We start from the raw sequence: 10,348 nt of genomic DNA, 5'->3' as shown, positions 1-10,348 counted from the left end.
ATCCTCATTGGAATAAAACCCTAAGCTTCTTTGTTTTTCGGAGCAGTTGCTATCCTCCTGGCCTGCCCACTCCCATTTTGGGATTGTACTCTCTTCCTTTCTTTTAATAAATTCACCGCTTGCTTAATTTATTCAGTGCATCCTTAAATTCTTGCCTGTTATGATACCAAGAATGCTTTTTCCAGCAACAAGCCTACCTTCAGATAACACTATAAAGATCAAGGACAGTGCAGGTAGCTGCTTTATGACAGAGTATCCTTAATTCTTTTTTTCATCCAATACATTGTTGCTATTACTTTGAACAGTTATCTTTTAGATCAATTAAAAATAAGAAATATTGTTTTGTTATCTTAATTTATTTCTTCACCAAGGCTCTTCTTTTTTCATGTAGACCTGAGTTTCTGTTTTAGATCATTTCCCTCCTCTCTGAAGAACTTTTAACATTTCTCGCAGGACAAGTCTGCTGGTGATAGATGCCCTCACGACTTTTGTTTGAGAAATTCCTTATTTCTTTTATTTTTGAAAGAAAATTATTCTTGATATAGAATTCAAGGTTGGTAGGGTTTATTGTCTTTCAAAATTTTAAATACTTCACTCCATTCTGTTCTTGCTGATAAGGTTTCTGATGAGAAATCCCCAGTAATTTTTCTCCTTTTTGCTAGTAAAAGGGTAGCAGAATATGCTACCCCAAAATATGCCACTTTGTCATAACAGTTATTGAGCTGAAGGGAATTGAGAATAGGTACAAGAAAAGCTCTCTTCCCTCCCTTTATTTGCCTTAAAGCAGGACATAAATTTATAAAGGTGTCTCTCTCCTTCCTCTCTTTACTGGGAAGTATAGCAGTAGTTAATCACCAAAGACAACTCTAGACCCAGAGACTGCACCAGAGGAATCCATGTAACAAACTTTACTAATCCTTATCTTTCATTAGTTTGCCCATAGATTTGTCTTCCCACAACATGCTCTCCTAGAAACTCAAAGTCCTTTTCCTTTGTCTTGTCACTTCTCTAAACATTTTTCTTTTGGTAAGATGCTATCTAAGCCCAAGTTCTAACCATCCCTTTGAGTTACTACACTGAGTACTCTCATGTATATGTGTGATGTATGTGTCATGTATATGTTAATCAACTTGTTTGTTTTTCTCTTATTTATCTGTCTTTTGTCAGTCTCATTTACAGGGCCCCAAACAATGAACCTATATAGTGTTCCCCTGCACTATATAGATAAAATGGGTTCTTTTTCTCTTTGTCTTCTTTCCAGATTCGTTGTCTTTAATTTCAGCAGCTTGAATATGCGACAAGGTAAGTAGATTATTTTTCTTTTTATATTTATCCTGTTTGATACTGTCTGAGATTCTTGCATCTTTAGTTTTGGAAACATTCCAGCCATTATTACTTTAAATATTTCTTCTGCTCTTTTCACTCTTTCTTCTGGCATTCCACTTACAGCAAGTCCTCAAATAACATTGTTTTGTTATAATGTTAATGAGATGTCATAGGAGCTTGATTCTTGTTTATATCAAGTAGCCTATGGTAAAACTGGTTTCATTATACATCATTTCACTTAGAGTTGCAGAATCTATCAATGATGTTACATGAGAACTTACATGAGAACATATCACAGTTTGGGAAATTTCTGTTGACATATCTTTAAACTCACTGATTCTTTCCTTGACCATATCAAGTCTAATGATAAGCCAATTGAAGGAATTCTTTACACCGTTACTGTACTTTTAGATTTCTAGTTCTGTTGGTTCTTAGAGTTTCCATTTCTCTGCTTATATCATTCTGTGACGCTCTGCTTACATCTGTTTTTGAATATTGTCTATTTTTCCCATTAGAACTCTTCCCTCATTAATCATTGTTACTTTGACTTTCCTGTCTGGTAATTCCAATATTGTGATTGGTGTATCTGAGTTTGTTTCTGATGCTTGCTTTGTCTATTCATACTATTTCTGCTTTTTTATTTTCCCTTGACTTTTGGCATGATTTGTAATGATTTATTGAAAGTCAGATATACTGTCAGGTAATAGAAGCAAAAGCATATGGGCCTATATTGTGAGAATTTATGCTAATGTGGCTAGAAGTTGGGCCGTGCTTGATGTTTGCTATAGCTGTAGGTGCCAGAGGGATCAACACTAGGGTCCTTGGTTTTGTCTCCCTGTTGGCCTTCCCTAAATACTCTCCCACAGACAGCCCATATCTTGCAGCTCTTTCAGCTATAACCCACTGTCATTATACTGGAGTTCTGTTAGTGTGGTGTTCAGCTGTGAAGGAAAGCATGTGCTCTAAAACTGTATGATTAAATCTGTCTTTTAGTGGGTCTGTGTCTCTGGACGGTGATTCTCACAAGTGTATTGGCAGTGTATTTCACCAAAGTTTTTTTTTTCTTTTTAAAAATTTTGATCCCCCACCCTTTCTTCTCTGACTACAGTGTTCTTATTCCCTTCAAGCTCTGACCCTGTTGACTATGAGTCCTTCTCCTTAGGTGAGACTGAAGGATAGAAGGGGGCTGGAGTGGGAGTAATGCCCTGTTCTGAAGTGCAGGGCTTTCTTATGAAGAACTCTCTGGGTGTATTGCACAACGGTCAGTCTTCCCCTATGCCAGCAGAGCCACGAGGTGAATGTTCCTCTGATCTTATTTCACTGTGAGAACCTGACGGGATGTCTGCATGTAAAGCCTAAGGAAGTGTGGGGCTCCCGAAGACCAGACACCCAGAGTTTCTCACTCTCCTGCAAGTCCACACTCAGCCTCCAGCAGTTTTTGAAATTACCATTTAAGTGTTCCTCCCAGGTATGGCTCTAACCAATTCAGCTCTAGGTAAGTTGTGACGCCCTAGATTCACTGTTTCTCCAGATTCTAAATCGGCAATTTACCCTGCAACCTCAGTTCTCTAGCCCATCCATGAGTAGTTACTGATGATCAGTTTGTCCAGTTTTACCTTATAAGAACCAAATTACAACTTCCAAGCTTTTTGCATGTCAGAGCTAAAACTGGAAGTCTCCCCATAATTGAATTTTCACTTCTTAATTTGTAAGAAATTTATTCTTGGAAGGATAGTTCATAGTATCTGATCAGAAATGAGTATGGGCATTTTTATCACCCAGCAATGTCAATCATCTGTCAAGTAGCTCTCGTGTTATATCTTCATTTATTTTTTTTCCCCATTGAGCAAATATTTATTGTGGGCCTATGGGAATAAGATACCTGTGGATCCTCTCGCCTTGATACATTCACAAAATCCTCTGAAATCAAACTTCTAAGTCAGGCCATACAATGAAACTACATTAAGTTCACTATTACTAGTTTTGCTAAGCAATGATATGATACGGTGTTAACTCAGTAGTTGTCTATTTATTAATAAGTTGAAAAATACTTAGAGAAGCATGTTTTGTTTCTGGTTTTTTATTTTTATTTTTTGTTGTTGTTGTTTGTTTTTAAATTTCCTTTCCACAGAATAGGTAATGGGCTACTATAAAACTTTGGTGAGAAACTTATCATTTTCAGATTTTGGAGTGGTACACGAAATCCTATTAAACTTTGAATCGTCATTGGAAACATTAATTCAGCTGAAAACAGTGCTTGGCTCTGCCTACTAAGGCCAATTCCCCATTAACAAAGGTGAATATTTCTCCCTTAGATTAAAATCAAGGAAAACCCCTTTGTGCAGGATGCAACAATCAGATACAAGAAAGGAGAAATGAAGTTATTCCCTCTTTAAACCAGAACTATGAATTCATCCTGATATCCAATAAAATATTTGTTATGATACTGCGTGTTTTGATGTTTTACTGTGTTTAGAGATTAAGCCACTGTTAAGTCTGGGTAGGTCAAGACAATGCAAAAGTTTTAGGACTGTGAGTAGTAAGTAGCATTATATGTATGTGCAAATCTCTATGTCATAGATTGCTTAACAAATTTTGGTGTCATATATATATGAGATGATAAAAATTAAGATCTTCAAATATATATATATATATATATATATATACACACATATATAGTGTGTGTGTGTGTGTGTCACATATATATGACACAAAAATTTGCTAAGCAATCTATGACATAGAGATTTGAAGACCCTAATTTTCATCATCTCTTATGAATGATGAACTGTATTTATTCTTTGGAAAAGGATTGTAGGGAAGTAAAATCTCCATTTACTTTTTATATAAGACCATGGAAACCAAATTCTCAACTAAGAGCAAACTGAGGTTTTGCTATCAAAGTTTTTGCTTACCTGACCTTAGATTGGCAGGCCAGGAAATCAAGGTGGATTTTTTTCCCTCAAAGCTACCTTAGTTGATGACACCCTGAGAAAATTTGAGGGAGTAGTTTTTGAATTAGATCTATCTGAGTAACCCTTTAAAAATGCTTTAGGGTATAGGGCACACAACTGTCAAATGTTCAAGCAACTCTTGTTGATTTAAGTGTAATTGATCAGGAGCAATATAAGAAAGAGCTTGGTACAAAAGACAAAACGCCCAAGGCTATTTCATGTATTGTTTATGGCTTATTGAACAAAGCGGAGAAAGTCTCCTATATTCACCAAGCTACAGCCCCCCACTGTTCTCTCCTTTTAGTATAAATAAAAGATAGCTAGCTTCTTGATTGAAACATTCTATCCTTAAGTGGGTACACAATGATATTCTAATGGTCTCTGAAGTAGGGAACTTGGCTTCTAATCACCAGGTTTTTAAAGAGTCTTTCATGGCCCAGGACTAATAATAATTGTTTCAATTTATATTTAGCATTTCAAAAGTGAGAGGGTTGCATGAACAACAAAAGTGTAAGTAATTTCATGAAGTGTTTCAGTATGGATAAAATTAATAAACTATAAAAACACAAATCATTAGCAGAGTCTTTTCTTTCTGGAGAACTGTATTTGAAAATCCATGTAAGTGTGTACAATGTACATGTGTTTTTTTACCTGTCACCATGTGTTTGCACTTGTGCATATTCTGCTAAAGAAGCTATCCAAAACAATATCTATCGGGTTTGCTACAATATGAAGCAATGGATTCTTCTAAGCATTGTGTGCCTGCAGGGTTAATTCAGGAAGGTTATTGCCCAACAACACGTAGCAGTCATATCTCATCACCTTCAGCAGGAATAATTTATAGTTTAATCTTACATGCAGGCGTATTAAATTAGTATTACTCATCAGAACCCACTTATTAATAAAACAAGCCGAATTAGCCAGTGGAGAATCATATTTGGAAATTCAATGACAATTTTACATTTTTAATAAAGGTTCAGAAATATTATTGCAGAGCAGGTGGTACAGAGAAGTATGGTCAAATTTGACATTCATTAATAATTGAAGTGTGGAACGTGACAGAGGTGAAAATTGATATTGATTTCTTTCCTCTAATATTTAGAGGAGTTCTAAAAGGTAAATAAAATGAGATAACAAGACATATCAAGTCTCACTGATTTCTTTGATCACACCCTCCCATATGAGAACACGTATCACTCCTTCGCCTACCATGGTTTGAATAATTCAATGCCCATACTCTTTCCAGTTCAATGCATTATAAAACACACTCAAGCTGAGTTTCAATCATATTAGACTGAAAGCTGAATTTTTTATGAAGGATTATTTAAAACAAAATGTGTCTTGAGCCCAACAGCCTTTGAAACCAAACAATCTTGGGAGTTCAGTAAGGAAATGTCAACACTGGAGAATTTTTCGATTCAGAAAATTAAAGGAATCCTGTTTGATGTATATTAACCGTATCAATATTAACAACCTTCTGCTGGATTTCAGCACTGATTTGAGAGCTGAGGTATTATTGGTCTTGTATTTTAACTAGTTGTGAAAGCACTGAGAGAGCTGTTCTTGGGATGAACTTGACTTGCCTCTGGGAATTCTTTCTGTTCCATCCATTTTGAAAAGCTTTATTTAAGTGGATTTTACTGCTTTACTTCTTATCACTTGCGCCTCTTGGGAAAATCAAAGATGCTCAAATATAGATGTGAACACTGCAGATGCTTTGTTTGGCAACAGTGTCTTTCAGCTTTCCTTCTTTAAAAAATTATATTTCTGACCAACCATGTGACTTAAAAGCAATTCATTTACTGACAGACACCTGGATTGGGATGTCAAAAGAAACAAGTCATTTCAAACGTTCTTTTAAATGTTGACTTATAGCTTTACGTTGTAACTCTACTTGTTCAAAAGTTAGATCAGGGAGGGTCCTTCCTATGACTTTCAAACAATTAATCAAAATGGTCTTCAATGGGCTATATAAGTAGCAAGCAGAATATTACTAATTATCAGTCCTTCTCCTGAGTCACATAGTCTCTCGTAATATTAAGTAAGAGAAACTCAAATGGAAAGTGTTATAACAGCCAAGCATGCCAGCATTACTATTTTACCATTCAGTAATTTTCTCTACCAAGTCACCCTGAACCTTAGACTACTGAGAATGTCTTCTCAATTAATTTTAAGATTCTCTTCTTTTGCATTGAAAATTGGTCACAATTTTATAACTAAAATTAAAGAAAGAACATGAAAGTAGGAGGTCATCCAAGACATTCCTATGAGACACTAAAAAAAATATATATATATAGATAAATGCTCTGGGTTAAATATCCATCTTTTATTTCAATTAAACATACTTTCACTTTCTTAGGAATAGGGAATTTATTTCATAATGTAAGTGAGAAGACTGACTGGCTGGACTATTTCTTTTGAATATGATTCCAAGTAGCCTCTATGTAAGGTTGTATAGATCTTGGTCCCTTCTAGCGATCTACTACTCTAACACTGTGTAATCAATCAAATTAGGGTCTTTTTGAGGCCATGCTAGAAACACAAAGTGAGGTGAAGAAATGAGGTAACTTACAAAAAAAAGGAGGAGGAGCAAAAAAAATTCCCAAAATTCATTTCGCCCTATTCTCTGTACTTTACGACAGGAAAACATTTGGATGTGAATTCTTTTATTCTTATCCATTATTGGTCAAGTCTGAGGGGAAAAAGCTAAAAAAGAAAATAAGGTGTCCAGAGTCAGTTAACTTTTTTGCATGCAGTATCACAATTTACAAGGCCTTCCAAACTAAAGGAAACTTTTAAAAATATAGCCCCCAATCCTCTAAATATAATAGCAGAACACTAAAAATATGTTTCAGAAATACATCAGATAAACAGAGTCAAACCAAAGAAAGGCTGATACCTTACCAATCAACAGTGGCTGTCCAGAAAAGAAAGAGAATACTCTGAAATTCTATGTGATTTGGCAGAGCTCAGCACAGCTACTATTCTTCTTTCCTGAAATCAAGACATTAAAGAAACAAGGAGAAAAAAAAAAAAAGAAAAAAAAACCAGATTAAGGCAAGTGTTCAGAAGCCAGAACAAAGAAAAAGACTTAAAGAGAGAATCCTTTTCTCACATCAATGGACCACCAAGATTTATCTGGTAATGGAATGTGGATGGGCCACGTTAGTCAGCTTCTTTTTGTATTTACCTCTTTAAATTGTAGTCAACATTTTAAAAATGTCCAATCAGAAAGATAGGTATTTCCAGTTTTTTAATCCTCACAAAAGCCATACTAATAGCTATTGTAACCCTTTTACGAAGGTAGAAATCGGGGCTCACCAGAGCAGTCAAGAACTTTTTCTAAATTATCAAAGCTGCAAATTTGGGATTTGAAGTCACATCTAAGTCTAAACCATTATGTCCTGGCTAACTTCTTACAATTCTATTTAGGAAGAGAGGATAAAATAAAGGTTTGAGCATAGATATCACGTATATGATACATGACAAGGCTATAGCGCAGTTGCATTTATAGTGGATTTGACTTGTGTTCTTGTATTTGTTTTCTTTTTGTACAACTGTCAAAGAAGATGAAAGAAATTGGATAATATTTGCATATGCAGCTAATCAAAGCAGAATTGCTTTTAGCTTTAACAAAAAGATCCTTTTGTGATCTCAGATTAACATCTTTATTCCTAAATGGAGCATAAATAACACTTACTGGCTAAGATTATTTGCACTACACAAGTCTGTTTACTGTTTACCACCCAGCAGATGAGTATTTGTAAGTCTCACTGAGTATGCTAACAGAGAAAAAAAGCTGATACTGGGCTCTCATTTTACAAGAGTGAGTTTAAATTAACTTCAGAAGCCAGAATTAATGAAACGGGGTAAATGATGCAAAAGTATTCCACAGGATATTTTGTTTTAATTAGAGATAGAAAATGTGAGTTATTAGAGGTTTTTTTAAAGATGTTGCATTCTATTACTCTCCCATGTTTTAAATCTAGGAATATAAATGAAAACTAAAAGAATGTTAGCCATTTGAGTTCAGGTTTTTAATATATATCAGCTCTGAATTCATATTGAGTGAATAGTAAAGAATCTAAATAAAGAATATAATTTGGAGGCATTTAGGTACAAGTAATAAATCTTATTAGAAGTTGAGTATCTGTTTACTCATAGGCAGTTATATAATTTACTATAAAGCCACCAATTCGAACATTATGGCACTGCTACACGAACAAACACATACATAAATTAAACAGAAAAGAATACCTACAAATAGTTCTAAGTATATCTGGGAGGTTTGGTCATGATTAGTGGAATTACAATCTAAAGATTTTTAAATAATCATTAAAATTGATGCTGAGAAAACTGTATACCCATTTAAAAGAAAAAGTTAGGTCTATACCTCATACTACATACCAAAATAAATCACACCAGTTCCACATCTAAGAAACTTGAAAACTGTACTCCATCCTAACAACAAGATGTGTCTTTTGCAAATATTTTCTTCCCCTCTGTGGCTTGTCATTTTGTTCTCTTGACAGTGATTGTCACAGAGCAGAAATTTGCAACTTTAATGAAGTCTAGCTTATCAATTCTTTCTTTCATGGGTTGTGCCTTTTGTGTTGTATCTAAAAAGTTATTGCTATACCCAAGGTCATCTAGATTTTGTCTTATATTATCTTCCAGGAGTTTTATAGTTTTGAATTGTACATTTAGGTCTCTAATCCATTTTGAGTTAAATTTTATGAAGGGTATAAGGTCTTTGTCTAGATTCATTTTTTTTGCATGTACATGTCGGTTGTTCCAGGAACATTTGTTGAAAAGACTATCTTGAATTCATTGGATTGTTTTTGTTCTTTGTGAAAGATCAGTTAACTGTATAATCATGTGGGTCTATTTCTGGGCTCTCTATTCTGTTCCACTGATCTGTTTTTCTGTTCTTTCACCAATACTGCACTGTCTTGATTACCAAATTTTGTATTAAGTCTTGAAATCAAACAGTGACATTGTTTGCCTTTAATATTGTGGTGTCTATTCTTGGTCTATTGCTTCTTCGTATAAACTTTAGAATCAGTTTGTTGATATCTACAAAATAACTTGCTGGGATTCTAATTGGGACTGCATTGAATCTATAGATAATGTTGGGAAGAAGTGACATCTTGGCAATAAAGTTTCTATCCAATGATATGGAGTACCTTTCTGTTTATTTAGCTCTTCTTTGTGGCCAGTATTTTTAATTACATACATTCTGATAATTATGTATCTCATGAAAACAACATTTTATAGTTTTCATGGATTTGTCTACTTCTCCTTAATTCTATCAGTGTTTGCCTCATATTTTGAAACTCTGGTGCATAAACATTGAGGATTGTTTTCTTCTCTTAATGAGTTGACCATTTTATCTTTATGAAGTGATCTTTTTTATTCCTGGTAGTATTCTTTGCACTGAAATTTACTTTAATATTAAAACCGCCACCACAGCTTTTCTGATTAATATAATATACAATTTCCCTCCTATGTTTTTACTTTCAAACTATTTGTGTCTTATATTTAAAGTGGTTTGTATAAATCACATATAACTGCTCCTTTCTTTTACATTTCATATGAAAACCTCTGCCTTTTAACTGGAATGTTAAAACATGAGGTTTTTCTCTCTGATTGGTGGATTTTGTTCCCTCTGCTTCTTTCAGGACGTTGTTTTCCTGCCTATGGTGGTTCCCTCACATGCATGTGCTTATCAGTACCCAGCTGTGAATTCAAGGGGGACCCCGTGCACATTGGTAGAGGTCTTTCTCTCTCTGTAACTCTTTCCTCTCGGTCACTGTGCCCTGTGAGTTCTAGGTGACTATAATTCATATTATATGGTACATATTTTGTTATACATACACATATATGCAAAATATGTACTACACAATATATTGTACACTATGTATATTTACATATAATATAGATTTTACACTATATATTACAATTATATTTTATTGTATTATATATATAATTTATTATTCTATTCACGACTGAGTAGTATAATTAGATCCAGCTGGAAAAAATGTCTAAGCTTACATCATTGAAATAGTGCT

Source organism: Rhinolophus ferrumequinum, chromosome 12 (assembly GCF_004115265.2).
Source record: "Rhinolophus ferrumequinum isolate MPI-CBG mRhiFer1 chromosome 12, mRhiFer1_v1.p, whole genome shotgun sequence".
Taxonomy (NCBI): domain Eukaryota; kingdom Metazoa; phylum Chordata; class Mammalia; order Chiroptera; family Rhinolophidae; genus Rhinolophus; species Rhinolophus ferrumequinum.
This window is presented reverse-complemented; position numbering follows the sequence as displayed.